The following is a 13595-nucleotide window of genomic DNA, read 5'->3' on the forward strand; positions in this document are numbered from 1 at the left end:
GGCGGTAATTTTTAAAACAAACTGATATACAAATTAATTGAATTGATCAAGTGAGCATTTATTTAAAAAAAGAAAACACAGTCATGACGACAATAAATGTCCCCTTTCCACGAAAATCGGCGCAGTCAATTTTCTTTTAGTTTTATGAGCAAAATCGGTATAGTTTTTGCATTTGACTGCAGGATACAATTCACATCTCCCTTTCCCCTTGCCTCCTATTATTTTGTGACATCCGACAAAGTGAAAAAAAATACAGTACTGCAGCCAATTACAGATGACCAAACTGCAGCAATTGGGCTGTGCATCTCCTATACATCTCCACCCAGCGTAAAATAAAATGAGAACATGCACTATTTTGCTACAGAAACTACCGATCACTGCAGAATGTCCTTGTTATTTTGAAAGCAACATCGGAGTAAAGAAAAAGAGAGAATTTAAACTCCGATGAAAAAACATCTATGTTAGGCAATTTCTTTCAGCTTGATGGATAAATTGCACGACTTTAGAGCACCCCTCACATTCACATCAGTGGTGGTAAATAAACTGTCATGCATGTGTCTATTTCAAACATTATAGACATGTGAAACAACATTACAGAAAAAAGCCTTTCACGACATTTACTCACATTTCTGAAAAACACAATCATTTTGTGTTCAACAACAAGAAGCTGCAATTCAAGAGGATATGGTTATTTTGCACACTATGACAGGTCCCACTTTACCAGTGCAATGCAATATCGCACTAACATTCACAAAACAAGTAGTGAGAGCCTGTCTTGAAATAGAACCTCCTTTTTCAAATGTATGGGAGTCGTGTAATTGAGGCAGGACATGGGGACCAGCCCAATATTCACCTAGCAGGATGTGGAAAACCGCCTAAAACCACATCCAGGCTGGCTGGCACACTGACCCGTGTTGTTAATCTGCCAGGTGGATTCTATCTGGGGCCAGCGCGCCTACCCAAGTCCAGGAAGCAGCACATTAGCGCTCTCGGCTATCCTGGCGGGTCTAACATCACCGAGTAGGGAACCTATATGATTCCTCTGATACACTGAAAACAAATACCATATGCATGACGACATCTGAAATTTTTGCTCCATAACATGCCTCTAGCGACATGTATGTGAAGTTTTTCTCATCCACCAGACAATCATTTGTACTAGCAGTAGATTCTTGTGTTCTAGTTTCGTAAGCGATTTGATCACAGAACTGCCTGTTTCAAGCAATCTACACACATGTCAGGAACAACACTATCAATTTTAGGTTCTACAATGAGCTATAATTCAAGTGGTGTCTACTTTATAATTAGAGGTTATGAAGTATGAAATAACACAGGACTTGCAGTAACACCTATTTTTAAACACACAACTGTGATGATAACAATAAAAAGTCATGATTCCTTGAGAATAGATACAGACGATTTCTATTAGTTTTATCAGCAAATTGGTGTGGTTTTATAGAATTCCATGTGTTCAAATTACAAATTGTCATGCAAAGGGGCGTTGCATTTATTTCAGATGTATGAAATACCGATGCAGATCAGCATCTATACAGTCATCGAGTATGCTCGAGAGCGCTCGTCATCATTGTTTTCTAACATCCATAGTAATTAAAAGATTACAAACTATCTCCATCCAAACCTTAACAACTCATACCACTCCCTGTAACAGAACCACCTATAAGATTTTAGCATGTCTCTTCTGATATATCAAAAAAACAAACATCGTCTACATGTTGACATTGAGCATATTGCATGTACTCATATTGATCCATTGGAGCAAGTAGTCAGTGGTCAAAGTCCTTTGCACAGACCTGTGTAAAGTTTCGTCAACTTTACTGGAGGAAGACCATGTCTAATACACTATCAATTATGAGAGAGATCCTATGTTGTTCTTTCCTAAGCAGTGTCATACATTGTTTTTGAGCTGTAACACATCCAAGCAGTGTATGACTAGCTTTGTACACCACCATACACCTGTTTTTCTACCATGACTTTGAGGTCTTGTGACAGATGCTAAACCGCCATTAACATGTTTCGATCCATTAGCTCTCACAGAAAACTGAACATCGCATGGTGTAACCAAATCTGCTCCCTCAACACAAAGGATGATAGAAATAAAACACAAAGGCGATGTTTCTCATTGACAAAAATGTGGAAGATAACATATGGAAACTGGAAGAGTTTGTGGCATTGTAGAATGTTTCCAAACAGCTATCTGAAGGTGATGGCCTATACATGTCTTGGAGTTCCGTTTTGAAGAGCATTATTACCTCATTTTCCAGCCATGCACATGATTAGGTTCTAGTGTTGACTATCGCTGGAAAGTGCTGTTCACAACACGTGAGACAGTAGAGAAAAAAAGAGGTAGTGTTATCTTATTTATGAAAAAAATGTGGAGGGCATCACAGCATATGGGAGTAGGATGAGTCACAGCATTGAGGAACGCTTCCAAACAACTATCTGAGGGTGATGACCTCTACGTTTAATCCCATGCTTCACAGTGACAAGGAGAAGAAACCCAGTGTTCTGCTTAGGCTCTCTCTGTCTCAACCAAGTGGTGTCAGCCAGTCATTATATGGCAATCAACAGCGCACCAGTGGACGGGAAAGATACTGCCAATATGGAATGATGTACTCTAATACACAATGCAGGTGATACAGCGATCAAATTTAGCAATTTTACCAGATAGATGACTGTCAGTATGTCGATTCGGTCATATACACCAAAGTATACCAGACAGCGTCCTATACTGATGCAGTTAGGTTATATACATGTTCCCAGCAGATCGATCATAGTCCAGAATTTAAGATTAGGACTGGCCATTTTTACCATTGTGAATGGAAGCCACAGAGTATTCTCACATTCATAGGATCAAGTCGGAGATTGACAGATCCCCACACATTGTCTTTAGCCAGTCCTTCCTGCAACCTGGAAGCCAATTTAATCTGCAACTGACCAAAAGTATGAGGGTTCTATACCCACTACATTCCATGTCTCATAAACAGAGCGAGCTGTGTCCATAACCGCTGTTGAGTGAAGACTGGTGTGGAACAATCTTACCCACAGCACCCAACCAGGTGCACAAGATCTCTCCAGATGTGTGCATGTCGAGAAGGATAGCATCCCTTATCAGTATATAGTAGATATGAGTGTGTCGCAGTGATATAACAGACAGTTAAGAAGAAATGCGTGGTTTATACATGATGGAGCTCCAGACAGATGGAGTTTGAAACATTTCACTTAAATCAACTGTGTTATCAATTCTGAAGTATTATTCCAGTTTTTGCTGTCAGACCCGAGAGATACCAGCACGAGAGAAATGATCATAGAGCATAAACACACACTTCTATGGCTACGTGGTTCTGCACATAAAAGTGCTATATTGTTAAAGCCATATGGTTTCCGAAGTATTGGTCATTTGGAATGAAACGCTCTTAATACTCTAATGCAGGATACATTTGTCCAGCATCAGACATAGAACCACCCTGCAAGTTTCGTAACCCAATCACTATTGTGGCTAACTTTAAAATGATAAAACTACTTCCTTCTACACTATTCAGGTGTCCTAGGAAGGCATCGTCGGTGTGTATCCGCCACTCGAGCTGCTTATAAAACAACTAGCACGAAGTCTGGAGACTGCTGTTCTGTCTCTTAGGAAATTAATGAATTTTATACATCTTTTTAAGTCGGAAACATATGTACCCCGAATCATACTTTCTAGCCGGCCGGAGTGGCCGTGCGGTTCTAGGCGCTACAGTCTGGAACCGAGCAACCACTACGGTGGCAGGTTCGAATCCTGCCTCGGGCATGGATGTGTGTGATGTCCTTAGGTTAGTTAGGTTTAATTAGTTCTAAGTTCTAGGCGACTGATGACCTCCGAAGTTAAGTCGCATAGTGCTCAGAGCCATTTGAGCCATTTGAACCACACTTTCTATGTCAGCTGTGCTTAGTAGTAGTAGTAGTAGTAGTAGTAGTAGTAGTAGTAACGGTTTTGATGGATGCAGCTATGCTCTACTAGAAAATAGAGCGAGAAAAATATGGCATGAATATTTTCGACAGTTGATACATTGAGTTACCAGCCACTAGTCTTATTGTTGTTTGCAGTAGCATCACCAAGACTCTGGTAGCATTCCTCTTGTACAAAGATGTCCTTGTCTGATGTTAAGCAGTTTTGCTCATGTGAAGGATAATATAGCAATTTCGTCCAAACACCAAACTCTTGAGTACACCCTCCTCACATTATTAAAGGTGATTATGTGGCATTGGTCCACGCCCCTACAGAACGCTCTATGGAATGGCTTATGTCTGATAAATGAATTTATTCTTCTCCTCAATACTTAAGAAATAACATTGCTTGTGACAACCAATGGTAATTCGGTAATATCTATATTGAACTGAATATGTGAGAACACATTTATGGATTGGAATTCATATGCTTCGCCTGCTTTAATATAATGCCTCTGTGTAATACTTATATCGCCTTTGTTGAAGTATGTGTTACAAAAACCATCGTAGTTTACAGGGGGAGGGGGAGAGTTAAAACCGAATGCAGCGAGAGCATAGTTTTTAAGCTTTTTTCGGTCCTGAGTGTCCGGATGCCCCCAACTTACCTCAATTCCCCAATTTCATGGTATTCTTTCTCTAATTTTATGTATTCTCAGCCAATTTACGTAATTTTGGAAGTTTCTTCGCGATTTTACATATATCGTCTTATTTCCCTCGATTTTACGTATTCACCATCAATTTCTCCTAATTATACCAGGTTTTCCTCGACTTTTACCGATTTTATGTCATTTTTTCATATTTTTCGATAGTTTTTCCTATGTATATGGTCATATTTCTGGCATGCCCATGCTTTGTTTGATTTTATATGAGGATATGTGCATGTCCTATCACCAGCCTACTAAAAAGTCCTAAGAATTCCCCCGTTCTTGATGATCTACGTGCATGCATTTTGAATCGGAAGACCACAGAAATATACTAACACTCGTCTCATACCTAGACGAGACTGAACAAGTGGTACAGATTGGAAACTCGAAGTTTGGAAGTTTGGAAACAAACCGAGGTGATGCAAAACTTTTTTTGATGTGTGTAGTCTGGATAATGCGATGAGTTAGACAAATGATACGCAATCCCCAAAGTCAGAGTTTAAATCCCTATCCGAATAACTAGATTCAGCTTTTCCTTGGTTTCCATTAATCATTTAAGGCTAATGCCGGAATGGTTACACTGAAAAAAAAAGTCACAGTCAATTTCATATCATTACTTTGCCCTTCCGATGACCTCGTTGTCGGGCGGACATTAAATCATAATCTTCATGCTTCTATTGAAAGCACGGGCTTGGGAAACACGATCAAGCACCGGCTGACTGGCTGCAGACACTAAGACAGCAAAGTGCCGCTATGGCGTTGGGATCATCCAAAAGTCCAAAACCTGGTGGACAGTAAAGGCCAGGTGACACTACGGTCAAGAATGATTCGAAGGTCGAAGTGTCAAGCACAGAGTTTGGCGCAGTAGGGAATTGTCATAGAATGGCAGAAGAATGGGCTTTCGTGAGACGATAAAATATCGCTTTCTGCATAGTCGTTTCGACCTCGATATATTGTAAATGTTGCCGATCATGAGGTTGCTTTTAAGAGAGACTGTTTCTCAAAAAACTGAAGATGGCTGTTAAATTTCCAGTCATTGGAATGCTGTCGGTCACATATCTCGCACAATATTTAGTGTGAAATGGCTAACACAGATACTGGCCACCACAGCAAAGACGCTGCACTGGATGGTTCGAGAGTTATGCATTCGGAACATGACACTCCAGATATTTCAAGTACGAGAAAATACACCGGGCTGCGGTTTGGCTACATTATAACGGGCTAGGGGTAAGATAGATACTGCCTACAGGAAAATTAAAGAGACCTGTGGAGAAAAAGAGAGCCACTTGTATTAATATCAAGAGCTCAGATGGAAACCCAGTTCTAAGCAAAGAAGGGAAACCAGAAAGGTGGAAGGAGTATATAGAGGGTCTATACAAGGGCGATGTCCTTGAGGACAATATTATGGAAACGGAAGAGGATGTAGATGAAGATGAAATGGGGGATACGATACTGCGTGAAGAGTTTCACAAAGCACTGAAAGGCCTAAGCCGAAACAAGGCCCCGGGAGTAGACAGCATTCCATTAGAACTACTGACGGCCTTGGGAGAGCCAGTCCTGACAAAACTCTACCATCTGGTGAGCAAGATGTATGAGACAGGTGAAATACCCTCAGACTTCAAGAAGAATATAATAATTCCAATCCCAAAGAAAGCAGGTGTTGACAGATGTGAAAATTACCGAACTATCAGTTTAATAAGTCATAGCTGCAAAATACTAACACGAATTCTTTACAGACGAATAGAAAAACTGGTAGAGGCCGACCTCGGGGAACACTAGTTTGGATTCCGTAGAAATGTTGGAACACGTGAGGCAATACTGACCTTGCGACTTATCTTAGAAGAAAGATTAAGGAAAGGCAAACCTACATTTCTAGCATTTGTAGATTTAGAGAAAGCTTTTGACAAAGTTGACTGGAATACTATCTTTCAAATTCTAAAGGTGGCAGGGGTAAAATACAGTGAAAGAAAGGCTATTTACAACTTGTACATAAACCAGATGGCAGTTATAAGAGTCAAGGGGCGTGAAAGGGAAGCAGTGGTTGGGAAGGAAGTGAGACAGGGTTGTAGCCTATCCCCGATGTTATTCAATCTATATATTGAGCAAGCAGTAAAGGAAACAAAAGAAAAACTCGGAGTAGGTATTAAAATCCATAGAGAAGAAATAAAAACTTTGAGGTTCGCCGATGACATTGTAATTCTGTCAGAGACAGCAAAGGACTTGGAACAGCAGTTGAACGGAATGGACAGTGTCTTGAAAGGAGGATATAAGATGAACATCAACAAAAGCAAATCGAGGATAATGGAATGTAGTCGAATTAAGTCGGGTGATGCTGAGAGAATTAGATTAGGAAATGAGACACTTAAAGTAGTCAAGGAGTTTTGCTATTTGGGAAGCAAAATAACTGATGATGGTCGAAGTAGAAAGGATATAAAATGTAGACTGACAATAGCAAGGAAAGCGTTTCTGAAGAAGAGAAATTTGTTAACATCGAGTATAGATTTAAGTGTCAGGAAGTCTTCTCTGAAAGTATTTGTATGGAGTGTAGCCATGTATGGAAGTTAAATATGGACGATAAATAGTTTGGACAAGAAGAGAATAGAAGCTTTCGAAATGTGGTGCTACAGAAGAATGCTGAAGATTAGATGGGTAGATCACATAACTAATGAGGAGGTATTGAATAGAATTGGGGAGAAGAGGAGTCTGTGGCACAACTTGACAAAAAGAAGGGACCAGGTGTAGGACATGTTCTGAGGCATCAAGGGATCACAAGTTTAGCATTGGAGGGGAGCGTGGAGGGTAAAAATCGTAGAGGGAGACCAAGAGATGAATACACTAAGCAGATTCAGAAGGATATAGGTTGCAGTAAGTACTTGGAGATGAAGAAGCTTGCACAGGACAGAGTAGCATGGAGAGCTGCATAAAACCAGTCTCAGGACTGAAGACTACAACAACTTAACGGGCAGCGTGCCAATTTTTGTGAGGTATGTAAGTAATTTTTAACAGTGATAGACGACGAATTATGACACCGACCTTTTTTTTAATTGGAAAGCACCTTCGAAGAGGGATTCATCGACATAACATGTGAGGAACTTGATGAAATAAAACCAAGATAAGATCGCCGCAAACTACTGCCCCCGTTAGGTGGGGCTACGTGAACTACCGGAGTTTTTAGGTAGAGATTTTCCTTTTTCTTTTTAAAAAATTAATACCCCTTCTTTCGGTGTTGTGCATGTTCTTCACAATAAAATATTTCCTATTCGATTCTGAGAAAACTGATTCGCACAAAAAATTAATTTTTGAGTGTCTTATAGTTTCACATCACGGCCTGATGATGAGGTCCTGTTTTTCGATATTAGTCATACTAATTGTGATGGTTATTTTCTAAGTGATCTATCATATAAATCTGAAGGGTTTACAGTGAAAAATCTGGTCTCTAACTACTATACGTTTGGTTTATTTTAGTTGCTATATTACTGCATATTAAATGTAGCTAACATACCCAAATCGTTTTTAAAGTTGAAGCGAAAGCCATTTCTTGCCATAGTTTGGAGAAAAGAGAAATTGGAGTATTTTATTTGAGCACGCTGGTTCTGCACGCTGCTTCGTGCAAGTTCCATGCAACTCAGAATCGGTCGTGACAATCCATGGAAACAGACGCATTATTCCCCTATCAGCACGCCTGCCACATCAGCACAGTATATTCATTATGGACAAACGAAAGACGTTTTTAAAGGAAAGCGAGATATTAAGTATGAAATATTAAAGAAAAATTGTCTAGAGCTATGGAGTAAAACTAATAATATGCATTTGGAAAGGCCTATATACATGGACAATTGAAGAGTTGAAATGTGAAACTTTGCTATTTGAAGGTACTTGCAAAATTTTATTATATCATGAACGCTATAAAATCTGTTCTGCAATTGAATTCAACAAGTACAGTCCACCAACTCATATTTTCTTTCAGAATTTTGAAAATGGTTGCTAAGCTAGATGGACAACATTGCTAACAAAGGAAATGCTCGAGCCAAGGAAAATGACTAAAAAAATAGTAACATGTCTTTGGAGCTGATGGCAGTTCCCTAGCTGTCGTGAAAGTATTGACGGGGAACACATTCACATTAAAATCATATTAATACTTTTTCTAGGTATTATTGCTAAACGCCCTTCTTTTCAATGGGACTATTAATTGTCACTCATGGAAACATTGGGTTCGTTATGGCATAGGGTAGGGTTCTGCAGGAAAGAGAACGACGCGGGTGCTTTTGATAACTATCCCTTCATGTATGCAGAAGACGTGGAAAGCCTAAAAATACCTAAAGAAGAACTTCTACCAGGATTCACTATCAAGTGTCAACATGTTTTCTTAACAGATGTAGCATTTACTCTAAACGAGTATTTAGCGTGGCCTTTTTCAGAAAGGACAAGGTTTGTAGGTGATGCCAAAGGTAGATACAGCTATCGTTTAACTTGGGCAAGAATGGTGATAGAATGTGCTTTTCGTCCTTAATATTTAAATTTAGACTTCTGTATAAGGGTATCCAAATTACTGTAGAGAACGTAGTATATATTGTGAAAGTTATAACTTTTATACTCATCATCATCTGTGATCTCGAATTAATAAATGTGGCTGAGGTCGCAGCTTTCCAGGATGTGTACCGAGATATACCGGAAACAGTACAAGACAGTTTACAAAAGAGATGTAATGCTTCATTGAGAGTATCCTTGGAAATGAGGAAAAATCTTAAATTTATTTTGAATTAAATCCTATATAAAGAACGTAAAATACGCAGCTTAAGAACTGTGTTGCATGTATTTATTCGTAGTACCAATTATTTTGATAACTTCCTCCCATTCACGTTACGATATTAAAAGGTTATTATAATTTTCATTTCTCTTGTCGCAAAGAACACAACATTCTTGTGCAGCACTGATCCAAATTTCACACTTCGTAAGTCGAAACAAACCGCAAACCCTGTCCACTTCACGCGAAAAAACCAACTAATCGCGTACGCTTCGCCGCATCGCGCGTTGCTTGATGCCCAGCCCGTGTGCGCTCACATAGAACAATTAAACTGCTGGCCGCTGTTTGATATTTTGGCAACAGTTTGCTCATGTAGGACGCCGCTATGCAAACACGTAAGTCCGGTCGGACGTGATTTTACCTGCGCGCTTGAAGCCCATCAGTCTGTGCTCTTCTACTGGAGCCGCCAGATAACTTGCTCTCGAAGCTATTCAAATTTTCGTGATGTATACTGCAGTCGAGAAAGTACGTATGCTTTTCTTTTGTAGCGGTTGTTGCCAAACTATTGGAACGAAGGCACGGTTGTATACCGAAAGGGACCCTGGCTGCTCAAATCATGGCGACCAGTCTTTTCAGACACCGTAAAAAAATTCGAGACTGGAGCAATGTGAACAACAAAATATGCTGACAAAAAAGAACAGCAAGTGATGATAGAAATGCAACTATCATTTCAGTAGACGATCCACGTATCACTAAGAGACTGTAGGAATGTTTTAGTGGCATCAGCGAAAGGAATGTTCTGTAAATATTACATTCGAACGTAAGCAAAGGTCCACATTTCACTCAACTGACAGCGTCGTAGTTACGTCTTTCAAAATCGGTTTCAGTTCTTCGAATGGTGTCTACAAAAGCTGCAACGTGATACAGTGTTTCTGTACGAGATTTTATTTACGGATGGAGCACCGTTTCAAACCATGGACAAGTCAGTTTTCTCAATATGCGGTACTGATCATTTGAAATCCACACAGGCTGAGAGAAGGGGACAAACACGTCTCTCTGGTCTTCCCAGAACAGCACCATTGATCCCTGTCTTATTGCTGTGGGTCTAAAATAACCACAAGTACATATGTAAGTATATGTTTCGTCAACTAGCGGAAGATTTCCCACTGGGCACAAGGCAGTTCATGTAGCACCAACATGATGGATGTCCCGCTAATTCCGCACAGATAATTTCAGAGCTTCTTAACGGAACATTTGGAGACTCTTGGACGGTCTTCCGGAAGCACATAATGGCCTGTGTGCTCACCAGACTTAATAAAAAAATGGTTCAAATGGCTCTGAGCACTATAGGACTTAACTGCTGTGGTCATCAGTCCCCTAGTACTTAGAACTACTTAAACTTAACTAACCTAAGGACATCACACACATCCATGCCCGAGGCAGGATTCGAACCTGCGACCGTAGCAGTCACGCGGTTCCAGACTGAAGCGCCTAGAACCGCTCGGCCACTCCGGCTGGCCCAGACTTAACAATTCTTCACTTTCATCTGTGGGGAAAATTAGAAGAATGTTTCTAAAATGCATACCTGAGAAGCTTTGAGCACTTGTTCATCTTCGCTGCTGTGAAACGTATATCCTCTATTGAACAAATGCTAATAGCTCGTAAGGTAAGCATTTTAGAGCCCATGTTTACTGCACATTTTTTCTTATTTTGGTCCTTACTGTCGCCTCAGAAAGTTGCTTACCCTACAATCTTAGCAACAACAGTACCAGTACATGTTGTATCCCCCTGTCAGCAGTATCAGAATGGTTTTCACTAACAACTTTCGACTCGTTCGTTTCCGGTACAGGGACCCTTTAAATTGACGCATTTATCTTTCTGCTTCATTCTAGAAGGTTTGTAACATCATCATGGAATCATCCTGTATATAACACACATTTACAGGCGCCGTGGATGACGCATCCGGACATGGGTTGGTATCTAAAACTTGATCTACTAAGGCCCCTCTACAACATCTAGAAGTGTATAACATGTGGCTTATGACTTACTCAAATACCCAGAGTTTATAGCATTAACTGCAAAAAGAAAAAAAAGTGAAGCATCCAAAAGACATCGGCGGATGTCAACATAGCTTCGCACACGTATAGAACATAGGCTGGTATGTAAATGATTAGAGTTGCAATTCTCTGTGACAAATAGGATCTGCAGCAGAGTGCATTAGTGTCGTTCGTATTTGGTGTTGTTTTCAGGCCTGGTAGAGTATATAAAGAGCGCAAACGGCGTCAGATGTAGACTGATCACTATGAAGGGCAGGGAGACGCTGCGTACTCGTGTGAGGCAGTGATATCAGCACCTGACAGAGTTTGACAGGAGTCTCATTGTGGGTGCCATTTGGCTGGCTGGTCAAATCGTGCAATATCCAGAGTTGTGGAGCGTTTGAATGTGATAGTGACCCAGTGTTGTAGTGCATGGAAACCTGGTTCAAATGGCTCTGAGCACTATGGGACTTAACATCTGAGGTCATCAGTGCCCTAGAACTTAGAACTACACTCCTGGAAATTGAAATAAGAACACCGTGAATTCATTGTCCCAGGAAGGGGAAACTTTATTGACAAATTCCTGGGGTCAGATACATCACATGATCACACTGACAGAACCACAGGCACATAGACACAGGCAACAGAGCATGCACAATGTCGGCACTAGTACAGTGTATATCCACCTTTCGCAGCAATGCAGGCTGCTATTCTCCCATGGAGACGATCGTAGAGATGCTGGATGTAGTCCTGTGGAACGGCTTGCCATGCCATTTCCACCTGGCGCCTCAGTTGGACCAGCGTTCGTGCTGGACGTGCAGACCGCGTGAGACGACGCTTCATCCAGTCCCAAACATGCTCAATGGGGGACAGATCCGGAGATCTTGCTGGCCAGGGTAGTTGACTTACACCTTCTAGAGCACGTTGGGTGGCACGGGATACATGCGGACGTGCATTGTCCTGTTGGAACAGCAAGTTCCCTTGCCGGTCTAGGAATGGTAGAACGATGGGTTCGATGACGGTTTGGATGTACCGTGCACTATTCAGTGTCCCCTCGACGATCACCAGTGGTGTACGGCCAGTGTAGGAGATCGCTCCCCACACCATGATGCCGGGTGTTGGCCCTGTGTGCCTCGGTCGTATGCAGTCCTGATTGTGGCGCTCACCTGCACGGCGCCAAACACGCATACGACCATCATTGGCACCAAGGCAGAAGCGACTCTCATCGCTGAAGACGACACGTCTTCATTCGTCCCTCCATTCACGCCTGTCGCGACACCACTGGAGGCGGGCTGCACGATGTTGGGACGTGAGCCGATGACGGCCTAACGGTGTGCGGGACCGTAGCCCAGCTTCATGGAGACGGTTGCGAATGGTCCTCGCCGATACCCCAGGAGCAACAGTGTCCCTAATTTGCTGGGAAGTGGCGGTGCGGTCCCCTACGGCACTGCGTAGGATCCTACGGTCTTGGCGTGCATCCGTGCGTCGCTGCGGTCCGGTCCCAGGTCGACGGGCACGTGCACCTTCCGCCGACCACTGGCGACAACATCGATGTACTGTGGAGACCTCACGCCCCACGTGTTGAGCAATTCGGCGGTACGTCCACCTGGCCTCCCGCATGCCCACTATACGCCCTCGCTCAAAGTCCGTCAACTGCACATACGGTTCACGTCCACGCTGTCGCGGCATGCTACCAGTGTTAAAGACTTTTTTTTTTTCACTTGCTGCTCTTTATTTATTGACCCACCTTCTAATTGCTTATGGTGGGTCGTATTAAGCCTCTTAGCCACTGTGACTGGGCTCGGGCCCAGGAGTGGTTATGTGAGTTACCTCCCCTGTTCCCGATCCCACTCACACTGTTGCCCGTGTCCCGCCTCGTGGAGGCGGGCTTTTGCGTTATTTGTTCGTTTTTGTTCGTTGTGCAGCTTTTAGATACATTACAAATAATATAAATAATACGGAAATGGAAAACAATTTCATTTTGAATTTAAGAAGGAGTAAACAGAAAGATAGGAAAGAAAAGGATAGAGAAATTACCACCACCTATGTGTGGGTTGCGGTCAGGGTCTTGGAATGACCTTCAAGACGCTGGCCGCCACTCACAGTTCACATATGTACTTGTATACTTAATTAGCTTATTACTACTTACATAGTGCAAAATTAAAT

The sequence above is a fragment of the Schistocerca cancellata genome, chromosome 5 (assembly GCF_023864275.1).
Source record: "Schistocerca cancellata isolate TAMUIC-IGC-003103 chromosome 5, iqSchCanc2.1, whole genome shotgun sequence".
NCBI lineage: Eukaryota > Metazoa > Arthropoda > Insecta > Orthoptera > Acrididae > Schistocerca > Schistocerca cancellata.